This window comes from Aotus nancymaae, unplaced genomic scaffold, assembly GCF_030222135.1.
Source record: "Aotus nancymaae isolate 86718 unplaced genomic scaffold, 86718_ANA_hifiasm-v0.15.2.pri h1tg000022l_1, whole genome shotgun sequence".
NCBI lineage: Eukaryota > Metazoa > Chordata > Mammalia > Primates > Aotidae > Aotus > Aotus nancymaae.
Genome location: NW_026988435.1, coordinates 34,611,250 through 34,626,951, shown reverse-complemented (window position 1 = coordinate 34,626,951; position 15,702 = coordinate 34,611,250). Strand labels below are relative to the sequence as shown.

The 15,702-nt window shown below is 43.9% G+C and overlaps 1 protein-coding gene across 3 annotated transcripts in view; it reads left to right on the top strand.

The window, feature by feature from the left end:
- Positions 1 to 15,702, top strand: part of TIAM1 (TIAM Rac1 associated GEF 1) — a 448,148-nt gene that overhangs the window by 236,462 nt on the left and 195,984 nt on the right. Inside the window, exon 3 of one of the 3 annotated variants that reach the window (XM_064380093.1) lies at positions 11,971 to 12,092. The exons of the other annotated variants lie outside the window; for them this stretch is intronic. The gene's annotated coding sequence lies outside the window, so the exon portion shown is untranslated. The remainder of the gene's footprint in view (positions 1 to 11,970; positions 12,093 to 15,702) is intronic. 3 annotated transcript variants of the gene reach the window in all.

Genomic DNA, 15,702 nt, shown 5'->3' with positions numbered 1-15,702 from the left:
CCCAAGCTTCTGATACCACATACTGTGAATGCCATTTTCTGGCTCATTCCTGCCTTGGAGACCCCAGACTCAATCATCATTGACTGAAGCCATTCTTTTTTTAAAATGTTGTAGACTTTTTTTTTGACTAATTATATTTAGAAGTACAAAGTGACGTTTTTGCATTTGATAAAATATCTATAATATAAAATTTACCCCTCTAGCCATTTTAAGTGAACAGTTGTGCAGCCATTACCACGATCTGTTTCCAGAACGTTTTCATCATCTCAAACAGAAAATGTACCCAGCCAACAATAGCTCCCATTTCTCATCCTCCACTTCCCTGTCCCTGGTAACCTCCATTCTGTCTGTGTATGAATTTGCCTATTCCAGGTACCTCGTATAAGTGGAATCATGCATCATATTTAGCATAATGTTTTCAAGGTTCGTTCATGTTGTGGCATATGTCAGAATTTTCTTCCTTTCTGGGGTTGATGATATTGTATATATGCATCTTTTATATAGATGTTTACATACATGTAAATGTAGGTGGATGTATACAGATGTTTTGTTTAGCCATTCATCTGTAAATGAACGTTTGGATTGTTTCTGCTTTTTGGCTATTGTGTGAATAATGCTGCGATAAGCAGTGGTGAAACAACTCCGCGACAACGGAAAACCATGCGATTTAAAATATAAGCATAGGACTTGGATGGACACTTCTCCACAGATAATACACAGGGAGCCACATCAGCATGTGAAAAGATGCTCAGTATCTGTAAGGAATTGCAAATCAAAGCCATGGTGAGGTACCACCTTATGCCCACTAGAAAGGTTATGATAATTTTTTCTTTTTTTTTTTTTTTTTAAAAAAGATGGGGTTTCACCATGTTGGTCAGGCTGGTCTTGAACTCCCGACCTCAGGTGATCTGCCCGCCTTGGCCTCCAAAGTGCTTGGATTACAGGCGTGAGCCACCACGCCCGGCTGATTATAGTAATTTTTTAAATGGAAAATAATAAGGTGCTGGAGGGAATGTGGAGAAATTGGAACCCCTGTGCATTGTTGGTGAGAACGTAAGATAGCACAGCTACTGTTAAAACAATTTACTGCTTCCTCGAATGTTAGACAGAAATACTGTATGACCCACAATTCCACTGCCACTTATATGCCCAAAAGAATTGAAAACGGGGACTCAACTATGCACTTGTACCCCAGTTGAGCAGCTTTGGAACATGTCTCATTATTTTTTTTATCAGTTCATCCTTCCCAAGGCTGGTTTGTCACTGACTGGGTGTTTAGCCTGTTGCACAGCAGAAACGAAAGCTCCAGAAACAAGAGGACTGCCAGCCATTATGCTGTACAGCACGATGGGAAGCTAAGCGAGTAGAGACTGAGGTCCAGTTGTGGTGCGCGGGAGACACAAAGAGGTTGATTCAAAACTCAGAGGTTTAGCTGGGCGTGGTGGTACCTGCCTGTGATTTTAGCCAATTGGGTGGCTGGGGCAGGAGGGTCTCTGGAGCGTAGGAGTTCAAGGTTATGGTGAGCTGTGATTGCGCTACTGCACGCCATCCTGAGTGACAGGGCGAGACCCTGTCTTTGTAAAAAACCACAAAAACAAAAACCGACTTGAAGGGCATCTTGTAATGTTGTGTTATGGAAGAAGCATCCTGAATGAGAAACCAGGATGAATCAGATTTTATCTTTCTAGTAACATTGTCAAGATAAAGTCAAAGTAACATCAAGAAGATTTATGTGCAGAGCTTTTTCCATTTTTTTTTTCTTTTTCTTTTTTTTAAGACGAAGTTTCGCTCTTGTTTCCCAGGCTGGAGTGCAATGGCGCGATCTTGGCTCACCGCAACCTCCGCCTCCTGGGTTCAGGCAATTCTCCTGCCTCAGCCTCCTGGCTTTTTCCACTTTTTTCCCCTCCCAGACTCAAAGCCAAAAAGAATTTCCAAAGTAGTAAATTTCGTTGGCTTTACAGTGATAAAATTGGCAGATTTTGATAATCAGATTCATAAATAGAAAATCTCAGTAGGAACAAGTAGGTTTTGGGTTCTTTGATGTTCCAGCTACAGAGTAGAGTCCCTTGACCGCCTACCAAATTGCTGATAATTCATGCTGGATTTCATTAGCCTGTGGGAATGTCTTGGGACACTCACACTTGATATTTGTTATTTTGGAAATTCACTTTGAATGATAGAATTTGATCCTCTGTAATCCCAGCACTTTGGGAGGCTGAGGCAGGCAGATCGCTTGAGCTCAGGAGTTTGAGACCAGCCTGGCCAACATGGTGAAACCATGTCTCTACAAAAAATATAACAATTAGCCAGGTGTGGTGGCCTATGCCTGTGGTCCCAGCTACTCAGGAACCTGGGGTGGGAGTATCGCTTGAGCCTGTGAGGCAGAAGTTGCAGTGAGCTGAGATGGTGCCACTGCACTCCAACCTGGGTGACAGAGTGAAACTGTCACAGAAAAAGAAAAAGAATTTGATCCTCTTTCCGTGAAGACCTGGGAGCTGTACCCAAATTACTGTTTAACTCACCCCGCAAAGCTGCTGTTACTCTGTGATCGCGCAGTAACCTAAAGAGAAGTGTCTTCTTTCTGAAACCCTGTTGAGCTGGGTCATTAGTTAGGTTTTGATTTCTAGGAACTTCTGTGTGGTGTCGGGCTGCCTGAGAATATGAATAAGACCTACGGTTGTCTCATCAAGTAGGCACGTGTAGTTTTGTCCTAAAATTGGAAAGTCACAGATGTGTTCAGCAGTGGGTTTTTTTTTATTTTTTTGGGACAGAGTCTCGCTCTTTTGCCCAGGTTGGAGTGCAGTGGTGTGGTCCGGCTCACTGCATTCTTTGTCTCCTTGGTTCAAGGGATTCTTCTGCTTCAGCATCCTGAGTAGCTGGCACTACAAGTGTGTGCCACAATGCCTGGCTGATTTTCACATTTATAGTAGAGACTGGGTTTCACTGTGTTGGCCAGAGTGGTCTCAAACTCCTGGCTTCAGGTGATCCATGCACTTCGGCCTCCCAAAGTGTTGCGATTACAGGCGTGAGCCACCACACCTGGCCAAGTAGTATTTTAAGTGTCGTCAATCCACTTGAAATTGAGAAGATGGAGAGGACTGAGCTTTTTGGGATCTGAGAAGTTCTTTTTCCTGCCTAATTTCTAGACCAACTGAGACAAACAAAGCATTGAGCAGTTGGAGACCAAAAGCTTAGCGTTATTATTGGTAAATGTCGGATTGGAGGTTGTGACGCGGAGGTACAGCAATGTGGGTTTCCCGAACTTCCCTGGCCAGTTGAGTTAGGTAGACTGACCCCCCTGTGCAGACCTGGCACTGGATAGCAGATCTCCCTTCTGTGGGGCAGGATCTCTCCAGTTACTGAATGATCCACGGAGGTCCAACCTTGAGTTCCCCAGGGGCCTTTATTCCTAAGCAAGTGGAACAGAAGGGCTTGATCTAGGCATGTGTAGGTCATTCTCCCAAACTGTCTCCTCTGTCCACATGAACGACTCACCTTCCCAGAGCCATCCTGAGGGGCCAGAGAGGCCAGGAAGTTTCCTGTAGTTGAGAATCCTTGATGGGGAAGGAAACAAGAGGGCCTGAGGGCATGGTATCCCCATCACACGATCCTGTCTTAGCTCGAAACACCTTAGATCCAATGAGGGGCAAACCACAGTCTTGATTACTTCTTAGTGAGAGGGCTTATTGTGCGCCAACCACAGGGTGAGGAGAAGAATGCATCATTAGTGTTTTTATAGAAGTTCAAGTGGAGATGCAGTCCTGGATTTAGCCCTCACAAAATACTTTCCTCTATGAAAAATGCTCATGCCTTTTCATCTGAGCTGGCTACATCTCACCATTGTCTCGATCGATAGAAACCTTTCCTTGAAATATTTTGGCTGTTAATTGGGAACAAGCAGTGATAAAACGATACGATTTTTGGTTTAAAATTATCCTCTTTCAGAGCATTCTGTCAGGTTCTCTGTGGGAGGCAGGAAATAGGTAGGCAACAGTCTTCGATTTTGTGGATTTCAGAATTGTAGTGTAATAATACTAGAACACTGCAGAGGACACCAGGGTACCTCTCATTTAACTTCCTTCTTTTCCAGTTTAACCCAGAATCGTAATACAGTTGCTCACCTTTGGTAGGCACTCAATATGTAGAAGAAATGAATGAAGGTTATTGACAGTCTGCCATATTGCCATCCTTTGTTTTGTGACACGATTTCAGGGTCATCAGGGTTGGGGTGATGTCCTCTCATTGCATGTTTGTTTGTATTTTGAGATGGAGTCTTGCTCTGTTGTCCAGGCCAGAGAGCAGTGGCGTGATCTGGGCTCACTACAATCTCCGCCTCCCAGGTTCAAGCGATTCTCCTACCTCAGCCTTCCAAGTAGCTGGGGTTACAGGCATGCACCACCACATCCGGCTAATTTTTTTGTATTTAGTAGAGATGGGAGTTTCACCATGTTGGCTAGGCTGGTCTCGAACTCCTGATCTCAGGTGATCTACCTGCCTCTGCCTCCCAAAGTGCTGGGATTACAGGCATGAGCCATTGCACCCGGCCTCATCGCATGTTAATTTTATTTATATTTAACCGAAGTGTGGTTTTGATGCGAGATTTGGTGACTCTTACCAAAAAATTAAGGAAATTAAATAAATAAATAAATATCTGAAACTTGGATGGATCCCACTTTTGTAAAGTTGGTTAAAAGCCATGGAAATGCTCTTCATACAAAGGCAGGTATGTTCCTGCATATAATTTTTACATTCAATTCCAGAAGGTTCAGATACTTTTGAAAGTCCTCCAGGGATCCTGTGCTAAGCATCCTTGTCCTGGGTCCATTCCCAGGCCCTATGCAAAAGTGCTGAAATTAGCAAGTCTATGTGACCCCTACCCTTTACAAGCACACACGTTTTAAAAATACCAATAGCTCCGTGTGCAAAATTGTAATTTCCATCTGGGTAGCACTTTTCAACTGAGGGTTGAAACCTTTTTTGGAGTTAATAAAATAATTTTAGTGTTTTATAGCCAGTATTGCTAAAAAAAACTGTAAAGGAATAGGATAGAAAATAAATTAAGCTATTATGTGTGTGTACTGGGGTTGAGAAAAAAAATATGGGTCCCAGTTTAAGAAAAACTGATATATGTGCTGCTTGTTTTAGTATATATTGAGGGCAGTGGGAGCAATTTAAAGAAATATTTGCTTTCTTTTCATTACATGCTTTGACTATATTGGCGCTTTTTCGTCTTCATAAGAAGGGTCAAAGAGTTTAATGGGCTGACTAACATTTTATATAATACCTCCTACTGCCAATCATCATTTATCCACAGTTATTCTCAGAATACCTCTAATACCAGTAAGCTTAAATCTGCTGAATATTCTGATTTTCTGTAATAGTAACACTTAAAAAAAAAAAACCTTCTAGCCAAGTATCAATGTGATTCGCCACTAGTTAACAATTTCACATGGGAGACCTAGCCTCCTTGGCCGCACTCCTCTCAAGTTAAGTGAGAAATGGTCCTGATAATAACGACATTCTTCTCTCAAAATTGTTGGGAAACCTGAATGAGCTTTTATATGTAAAATTCACAGCATAATTCTTCCATAAACATTATTATTCTTTGTAGGAGTTGTACCATTTGTCTACCAGGCCGGAATCACATCTTAGCCTCCATTTAGGATTTCTGAGAATCTGTTAAGTTGTCCATTCTGTCTGTGTTAACTAAGAGAATGGGCACTCTGGAGCATATAGTAATGTCCTTGTTTCAAAAGCATCTGCTTAACCTTTTTTAAAAAAATGTGTGCCAGGCACAGTGGCTCATGTCTGTAATCTCAACACTTTGGGAGGCCGAGGTGGGCAGATCACTTGAGGTCAGGAGTTCAAGACCAGCCTGGCCAACATGGTGAAACCCTGTCTCTACTAAAAATACAAAAAATTAGCTGGGTATGGAGGTGCACCCTTGTAATCCCAGTTACTTGGGAGGCTGAGGCAGGAGAATCGCTTGAACCCAGGAGGCTGTGGTTGCAGTGAGCCGAGATTGTGCCACTGCACGCCAGCCTGGGCAACAGAGAGAGACTCCATCTCAAAAAAAATGAAGTGGGTCAGATGCAGTAGCTCAGACCTATAATCCCAGAACTTTGGGAGACCAACGTGGGTGGATCACCTGAGGTTGGGAGTTCCAGACCATCCTGACTCATCTCTGCTAAAAATAAAAAATTAGCCAGGCATGGTAGTGCATGCCTGTAATCCCAGCTACTTGGGAGGCTGAGGCAGGAGAATCACTTGAACCTGGGAGTCGGAGGTTGTGGTGAGTAGAGATCGTACCATTGTGCTCCAGCTTGGGCAACAAGAGCAAAAACTCCATCTCAAAATAAATAAATAAATAAAGTGTAGTCTGTTGAACTCCTGAGTTTTCTATAAATTATTTTGCCCCCACACATCATGAATGACATTAAAAGAACAATCTGTCTTTCTTTTCTCTGTATTATGAACCAACAGTCTGTTCACCTACAAATGTTGCAAATGGTGATTATTTGGAACCCAGATGGAAGCCTCCCAGAAGACTCAGAATAGTGTTGAAACTTGACTGCAAGGATTTGTTATTAAAGTAAATGTAGTGGAAAAAAAATACACAAAGAGCTAAATAATTTTCCTGGTGTGTTCCTCCCCACCCCCACCCCCCTCCGGAAGTACTTTTTGTAGGTGTCATGTTGATTTTTAAGGAAAGAAACATAAATTTCCAGGATTAAGTATACTAAAAGCAAATGCCTGCTGCAAATAAATGTATTCACATTCTTAGAAAATTATGCATGAAAACTTTACTTCTGCAGCACTCTGAAGAATTTGCAAGAAGAATGTAAGTCTGGGCTTGCTGTATCTCATTAAATAATATATAGGACACACTATACATAGAAACATTCTTTTTGCACCAGGCAGGTGAGTAGCTGCTGTAATTTAACGGTTGTGTGTGACATGAACTGGAGAAGACTGCTGAGCTGTGTCTCAGAGGGCCTGACCTTTGTAAAATCATGCTCCCCAGCACACCTTTCTGTGTCATAACCTAGCTCTTTCATCCCTCTTTTTTACATACTATTTTTATATTCTTTTTTCTTTTCTTCCCTTCCCCCTCTCTGGCTATAAAAACCTTCCCTTAGGGAGAATGCAGTTACTAGTATCTGGCAGACTCCTCCAGGAAAGGGGCATGAACTTAAGATCAAGTGGTCCTGCGTTGGAATTTCTTCTCGGCTACTTTCGAGAACTTGGGCAATATAGTTGATCTCTCCAAGCCTCAGTTTGCTCATTGTAAAGTGGCCCTATTATTATGGATGGATCCAGTAAAAACACCTTCATATGGCTAAGGCTCAGATTTTCTTCCTTGTGGGTGTATGTATGTATCTTTCTTTTTTTCTTTTTCTTTTTAAAACAGAGTTTTGCTCTTATTGCCCAGGCTGGAGTGCAGTGGCACGATCTCAGCTCCCTGCACCTTCGCCTCTCGGGTTCAAGCAGTTCTCCTGCCTCAGTCCCCCGAGTAGCTGGGATTACAGGCATGCACCATCATGCCCAACTAATTTTGAATTTTTAGTAGAGATGGCATTTCACCATGTTGGCCAGGATGGTCTCGATCTCCTGACCTCATGATCTGCCTGCCTCAGCTTCCCAATGTGCTGGGATCTACCATGCTCAGCTGTATGTTTCTTAAGAAGAGAAATAATTAAAAAATCAAACAGTGAAATTTTTGGTTAGGGAAAGTGTTTTGTGAACAAGGAGGATCTTTTTTAGAACTGCTGAAATCTCATTATTTCTCCTCTTCCTGTGATCTGTAAGGGACCTGACACCACCTGCTGCATCTACTAATAATGCGAACTGACCTTTCTTACTGTGTCCCTTCCAAGACCAGTGTCGTGTGCTTAACTCTCATAGTTCACCTGGGAGGGGGTCATTATTAGGAAGCTCATTTATGGGTGAAAAACTGATGTTTAGTGTGGTTACCTCCCTTTGTATTAGTCAGGTTCCCTAGAGGGATAGAACTAATAGGGTAAATGTATATATAAAGGGGAGTTTAGAAGGAGTATTGACTCACACTATCCCGAGGTGAAGTCCCACAATAGGCCATCTGCAGGCTGAGGAGTCAGGAAGCCAGTTCGAGTCCCCAGACTTCATAGGGAAGCTGATGGTGCAGACTTCAGTCTGTGGCTGAAGGCCCGAGAGCCCCTGGCAAATCACTGGTTAAGTCCAAGAGTCCAAGAGCTGAAGAACTGGAGTCTGATTGAGGGCAGGAAGCATCCAGCACAGGAGGAAGATGGAGGCCAGAAGATTTAGCCAGTCTAGTCTTTCTGCGTTCTTCTGCCTGCCTTTATTCTGGCCTTGCTGGCAGCTGATTAGATGGTGTCTACCCAGATTGAGGGTGAGTCTGCCTCTCCCAGTCCACTGACTTAAATGATAATCTCCTTTGACAACAGCCTCAAAGACACACCCAGGAACAATACTTCGCATCCTTCAATCCAATCAAGTTGACACTCAGTGTTAACTATCACACCTCTCATGGTCTTTCTGGCCCCAGAAGTTAAATTCTCAATCGCTGCTCAGTCCATATGAAGATGTGGGTACTAGAGACTTTTGTAGAAGTAGGTACCAGGCATAAATAGGCTGACAGAGATGTAGAGAATCCTCTTCTCCCCCTCAATTTATGGACTGCTCATCACATACTTGGTACATTCCAATGTGGTAGAAACAGAACTGTTTCGGCATTTTTGCTTAGACCCAGATGTGAGATGGTCTTTAGGAGATTATTTGGACGAGGGTGATGGTAAACCACCTCCCATTCTGTTTGGGCCATAATCCCTGGAACCCATGGTGGGCATGCTTGAAATGATTTGACCTAAGTGTTTACAGCTTTAGTCTTTCATTGAGTGGTGTCTTAGAGAAAACAATTTCTTAGTAATATGAATTGTTTCCAAAGTAGAGTCCATCACCTTTTTAGGAAACCGGCAGCCTAGTCCCGGCCCTCCGGCCCCCCCGCTTTGGAGGGCCTTCATTTCCCTCAGATAGGAATTTTGACAATATTCTTCCTGCGATATTGATTTAAAAAAAGCCGCACTTCCTTACAGCGGAGACATCAGGGAAGGGAATTAAGTTTCTTCTCCTTTGTTGTGGAACAAGCGTATTGGCCGTTCGGTATTTACTTACCGTGAGAGTCCTGCCGAACTGATGCAGGTGTGGCTGACTTGCTGAGACAAGTCGGTGCTCTATTTTCTCTTAAGAAAAGCTGGAATGCGGCCCTTTGTCAGAGGATTGCACTGCGCGAGTCACTGAGCTAAATGTAAATATCTGAAAATGCAAATTACACTTTGCTGTAGAAATAAACATTTTGACATCCTGCCTTAAACGATTTTCCTCAATGACGGTTGTTAGTGCCATCCTTCTTCCCTCATCCAGCGTTGCGTAACCTTTCCTTTGGGGTTTTTGGCTACGCTAACAAGAGCACTTTCTAACATGTCTGCTTTGTCGTTTTGGGGTCACCAAATTGGCAGCAGAAGGAAATGTAGTAGGTAGGGGTTTCCATCAGGGAGTGGTTATCTTCTGCATCTGAAAGGCAGCGAGTGACCTGGATTTTTAGGAATCAAGTATGTCCAGGTCGTAAGTCTATGAAATTAATTTAACCTCCATGGGGGTAAATTTCGCAGACTTTATTGGAGCAGTTTTGGCACCTTTGAGACCACTTAGAAGATTCTCACAAAACTTCCTTAACCCAAGGCCGTTTTTCACCCAGGTGGGCTGAGTCCTGTAACTTACAACCCCACATTTCAGTGGCTTCATGGATCCAGGAGCTTACTTACTGCCTATGTCACAGGCCGAAGCTGGCTGGCTGGCTGGCTGTGGGACGGGGCTGCTTTCTCTCTCTCCATGGGGTCATACGGGCACCCAAGCTTCCTCTGTCTAGTTGGTTCTAAGCTCTCAGAATCCTCACTTGGCTTCTCTGCATTTGGTGTGCAGGGAATATTAGAGACAGAGCTTGGAGGCCCTCCAGGGAGGGGGCTGGGGCAGGTTCTGGAAGTGGCCATCTTACTTGCACCCACGTTTCACCAGCCTGAACTCAGGCATGTGGCCCCCACATAGCTGTGATGGGCCTGGAAATGTGAAGTACCTCACTTCCCAGGTGAAAAAGGAATTGATCTAGCATCTCTGCCTCTGTTGTGTATTTAAACTTCATCTTAAGGTGAAGTGTTTTTGTTAGGAAGACGTTAGCTGTGTAATTGACTTCACTTGGTAGCTGGGTTATTTGATTTGCATTTCTGGACTTATTTTTGCCTTGGGTGGTTATGAGCTTCTCACAGATGGAAAAGAAGGGGGATTTTGGTTTTTCGATTTTTTAAAATGCTGCACTGGGGACTTTTCTTCTTTGCCTGGTGATGTCTTTATATCCAGCTCAGAGAGCCAGAATGAATGTCTGGTCATGCACGATGGATTTCAGTTGAAATCAGATTTGGGTTTTACAGTTTCTTATAGGGATCTATGCTGACTTTAGAGATGCCTCGCAGTTTGTCCTGAGTTTCTCGCTGACCCTAGCTTTCTAGGGCTTGCAGGCCACATCTTCATGTTTTTCATATGTGAAGCCTTCTTACGACTTTTCAGGAGGACGCCAAGCGAACTCTCCGGTTTAGGAGTCTAGAATTCTAGGTACATGACTCTTCCTGCTGAAAGACTTTTTTCCCCCTGTAATTTCAAAAGCTTTTCACCTTTGAAATAATTTTGCAAGACTTTTAAAAATTAATTAATTAATTAATTAATTTTTGAGTGGAGTCTCATTCTGTCCCCCAGGATGGAGTGCAGTGGTATGATCTTGGCTCACTGCAACCTCTGCCTCTGGGGTTCAAGTGAGTCTTCCTCCTCAGCCTCCTGAGTAGCTGAGATTATAGGTGCATGCAACCACCCCTGGCTAATTTTTGTGTTTTTAGTAGAGACAGGGTTTCACCATGTTGGCCAGGCTGGTCTCGAACTCCAGACCACAGGTGATCCACCCGCCTCAGCCTCCTAAAGTGCTGAGCCACTGCACCCAGCCCAATTTTGAAAGACCTTTAAACCTTTCACATGTTACTAGTCATCTTCGATAGAGTATGTTAAATTGATTTAAATTGATCTAAATTGATCTTTAGTCAGTTTTTTGCCCCTCCTACAGAATTGATCGGTCTATTATTCTGAGATTTGGTGAGGTGGAGGTTGTTGAGCTTGTAAGGCCCAGAGTGGTGAAGTTTTCAAGCTAATTGCATTTGCTTCCTAAAATTGCTTCATTTTTCATCCCTGATTCCTCCTCTGCACCAGCACTAGCCCCTCCAACTCCCAGCCTTTAGTTTGCTGTAGGCTGTCAAACCAGATAACCAAGCTTGTTAAATTGAGAATCAATAGGCTGTACATAGGGACTACAGCAGAATGACTCTCATTATCGACAGAATCAAGTTCAGACTCCTTGTGCTGGCGTCTGTTGGCCTCTGGAGCTGGCTCTTCTGGCCTTAGCAGGTTGCACGAGTCGCTGCAACCCTCCCACCCCATCTCACACACATACTGCATCCCCTTCCTGAATCACACCAAATTATAGTGGATATTATCCATATCATCATGACAAACTACAACACGTTTGTTGAGTGCATACTGTGCGTCAGGTTCTTATGGAGTATACTACAGTAAACATTCCTGGAGACCGAAGCATTTAGAATATAGTAAAAATAGATTAAATTACGAAATGTTTAAAATATATGTAATAATACATAATATGCACCACATATTCGTGGTCTAATAATTAAATATAGGTTAAATATTAAAAATATATAGGTATATAGAATATATGAAAACATTTCACCCTCCTCCGAGGATGAGTTAGATAATGCCATCATCTGCGTTGTACAAATGCAGAAATGAGGCAGAGGTTACCTGACTTGCCGCAGGTCACACAGACTAACCATTTTGCAGTTGTTTCTTTTTTGTTTTTAGATGACTTCTCACTCCATCGCCCAGGCTGGAGTACAGTAGCTCGATCTTGGCTCATTGCAACCTCTACCTCCTGGGCTCACGCAGTCTTCCCACCTCAGACTCCCGAATAGCTGAGTCTACAGGTACACACCACCATGCCCAACTAATTTTTGTATTTTTAGTCGAGGCGAGGTTTTGCCATGTTACTCAGGCTGGTCTTGAACTCCTGGACTCAAGCAATCTGCCTGCCTCTGCCTCCCAAAATGCTGGGATGACAGCCGTGAGCCTCCACACCCAGCCCGGTGTATAGTATTGACTCTGATTGAAGTAACTTGGTTCTCTTCTCCCCTTCCTTTTATTCCACTTAGGGAAACCTCTGGTTTTTATCCTGTAAATTCAACTTAGATTCTCCATCTTCCTGTAACCCCCCTCCTCTCCAGTATCTTCTCCCTGAACGGGATGGAGCCTGTGCTGTTTAATGAGATAATGGCCCATCTTCCCTCACCCCTCTGTTGTCCAGAGGCGTCTGTTTGCAAGCCCCTCCTTGCTCGACTTGAGCTCCTTGAAGACAGAACCAGGGCCTGGCTGAAAGGGAGGCCTTTACTCAGTGCTGGTGGAGTTGATCAGAATTAGATTATCGCACCCACCTACCCAATTTCCAGATGACAAAACTGAGGTCCAATATGGTACTGCCACAGAATTCTCCGGGGTAGGTCTGAGACCAGAACCTATGTGTTCAGCGGCTGTGACAGGCAGAAGACCTGAGAGGGATTCCGATTTCATTCCTTAGTTCTGGCCGTGTTCTGGATGATGTCTGGGATGCAGGAGGTGTTTCTGAGCCTTCGATGTACTCAGAGGGCTGGTAATAGTCATAAGAGTGGCTTGGCATGAAAAGACAGAGCAAAGTTATGAATTTGCACAACCTGCTGGCTGAGGGTGTGGATACTCTGGTGAGGACAAGAAGAGCACCTTAACTTACCATGTGGCTAAAGGGCCTTTTGTTTTTTCTAATACAAAATTAGCAAATTTTATACATTGTCATCAATTCTCACAGGAGTAGAATAAGTGATGTGCTAAATTGTGCCTCATTTCATTATATCAATTATCCATACCTGTTTCCAGCTGTATACATAAGTAAGAATAAATCAGCCAGGTTTAAGATTTTGTTTTTGTTTTTGAAATTGCCACAAACTTCAAGAAAAGTTGGCGATGCAATATAGTATGAAGAATTTTATTTTCTCTAAATCACTCCTGAGTAGCTAGGACTACAGGCGTGTGCCACTATGCCTGACTAATTTTTTGCATTTTTAGTAGAGACGTGGTTTCACCGTGTTAGCCGGGATGGTCTGGGTCTCCTGACCTCATGATCCACCCGCCTCGGCCTCCCAAAGTGCTAGGATTACAGGCAGGAGCCACCTCACCCAGCCTATTGATATATTTTTAAGAGACAGGGTCTTACCAAAGAGTTAGTGTTTTTCAAGGACACTGTTCTATACAGCCACCATCCGGGGGTCAGAGTCACCGCATGAGCTGATCCATTCCGACCAGGTGGTCGGAGCGCTGTAGGGATGGTGCCTGTTAAGACAGTGAAGGTTTCCGGTGGAGGATCATGCCTTGCGTGTAGTTGTCTCGTGTGTTTAGACTCCTTCAGTCAGGAACAGTTGCGCAGCCTTGTCTGGACTCCCAAGACCTTGATACTTTGGAAGAGTCCAGGCCCGTTGCTGTGTAGAATGCCCCTCCGTTTGGTTTCCCCAGATGTGTTCTCACGAGTCACTCCACACTGGATCGTTGCATCACTGGCAGACATACTACGTGCCATGATGTGGGGAGGTCTCCTGTGTCTTTTCTGAGTGCCCCCACCGTTGCCCTGTCCCACTTCGGATGCTGTCTGCTCACCTTGGCCACTTGGTTAAGACGGCATTGCCAGCCTCCTCCCTTGTGAAGTTACTCTTTTCCTCTTTGTCATTAGTAAATGTTTTGTAGGGGGATACTTTGAAATTAAGTAAGTCTTTTATTTCTCATCAGGCTGCAAATTATATTTCTATCTATCTGGACTCATAATTTCCTGTTTTATTCAGTGGGTGATAATCTGCTAGTAGTATTATTTATCAATTTTTTTTTTCTTTTTTTGAGACGGAGTCTTGCTCTGTCACCCAGGCTGGAGTGCAGTGGCGTGATCTCAGGTCACCGCAACCTCTGCCTCCCAGGTTCAAGCGATTCTCTTGCCTCAACCTCCTCAGTAGCTGGGATTATAGGCATGTACCACCACGCTCGGCTAGTTTTGTATTTTTAGTAGAGACAGGGTTTCTCCATGTTGGTCAGGCTGGTCTCGAACTCCTGACCTCGTGATCTGCCTGCCTCAGCGCCCGCCTCAGCCTCCCAAAGTGCTGGGATTATAGTTGTGAGACACCATGCCCGGCCTATTGATATATTTTTTTAGAGACAGGGTCTTGCTCTGTCATCTAAGCCAGAGTGCAGTGGTGTAATCAGATCTCACCACAGCCTCAAACTCCTGGGCTCAAGCAATCCTCCTCCCTCAGCCTCCTAAGTATCTGGGACTACAGGTGCACACCACCATGCCTGGCTTCTTTAATTTTTTGTAGAGATGAGGTCTTGCTGGGTTGCCAGGTTGTTCTATTATTTATTTTGATCCTCAAATCATCCCTGACTTGGCCTGCAGGAACCCCTTCACGTTTGCTCCTCTGTCTCATTGTGTCCCCCCATCCTGTGCTCTGCCTGGACTGTGAGGACCCTGGAGGTTCCTCTGGGGCGGTGGGGGGGCTTGCCCTGTGGGACTTCTGACACCACCATGGCAGTCACCCCTATGAGCAGACACCTTCCCACTGCAGTCACTATGTTTTCAAAAAAGTGTATCTCGTGGTTAGGTTGGGTTAAATAAGCCTTAGACTTTTTTTTTTACCTGGAGGTTTTAGGGAAAATTGTTTTTGTGCCTAAATTGAAAAAGTGAGGCGTGTTTAGAATTCGTAAACTAGCACAGAAGGGTGATTCTCATACAAATTATTAAAAGGCTCAGGAGGGGTTCAGTCATGTTAAAACCTCAGTTTGAAAGTGTTGTAGTCAAGTTTCTCAGCAACCGGGTGTTGATAAGACTTCCAGGGAGCTAGGAGGATAGCTTTTTAAAGAGAGGTGTGCGTGAGCGAGAAGGTAAACCCCTGTGAGGGGCAGCTACCAGTGGAAGCTTTGGGGATCGTCTTAAAATTCTCATCCAGGGTCCTATAAGGAAGCCAAGAACTGGTTAATGCCCCTCGCTCCTTCCCTAATCCGTTGGCCACCCCTTTGCTGCTGAGTCCTGTGATCCAGCCTTTTTGGCCAGTTGTAGAACCAGTCGCTCATTCACTATCACCTAATTTTCTATATGGTTTATTCTCATTTATCACACCGAAAGTAATCAATGAAAACTCTTGGCTCCAAATTTAATTTAAAATATTGTTTATAGATAGATTCTGTAAAAATCAGCATTTTAGTGATGTCCTGATGAACACTTGCAGTTGCACATTCTTGTTGAGCAAAATATTTAAAAGTTTTGCAATTTGTTTTATAAATATTGTCTGTCTCTTGCACACATGTATAATTACTGCAGAGCAGTGTGATGAAAGATATTTATTGGAGACAAGAGTTGGGTGAATTTAGAAATTCAATGGACCAGGCGCGGTGACTCCCACCTGTACTCCTAGCACTTTGGGAAGCTAACGCGGTTGGATTATTTGAAGTCAGGAGTTCGAGACCAGCTTG